The sequence below is a fragment of the Oryx dammah genome, unplaced genomic scaffold, assembly GCF_014754425.2.
Source record: "Oryx dammah isolate SB20612 unplaced genomic scaffold, SCBI_Odam_1.1 HiC_scaffold_2, whole genome shotgun sequence".
NCBI lineage: Eukaryota > Metazoa > Chordata > Mammalia > Artiodactyla > Bovidae > Oryx > Oryx dammah.
The window spans coordinates 26,178,604-26,178,989 of NW_024070186.1; positions in this window are offsets into that span (position 1 = coordinate 26,178,604).

Here is a 386-nt window from a genome sequence, read left to right on the forward strand (position 1 = left end):
TGAACAGCTTCTGCTCTTTTTTCCTAAGCTTCAGAGAGTGGAGTTAAGAGCCTCAGCACCTCAAAGCTGAGCGCATCTCCCTGGGGTGTTCTGTTTGCAGAATCCATGTCTTCTCAGCAGCAGCCAGGCTGCCTGGAGGTCGGCCAGGTCTGCTCCAGTCCAGTTAGTAGTTTCTGAAGGTTGGGAAGCCTGAATGAAAAGGGATTCCCAGAGCTGCCAGGCATGCAGCATGGGGTCCAAAAACCAAGATTAGTTTGTCTGACCCTGAGTGCACCAGCCTGGATGTCTAATGTCATCAATCAGCCTTGGAGCTAGTAAAACAAGACATCCAGTGCCTGTGCCCTGATGACATCAAGGGCTGGCTTGACCATCTCAGTTAGCCGTAC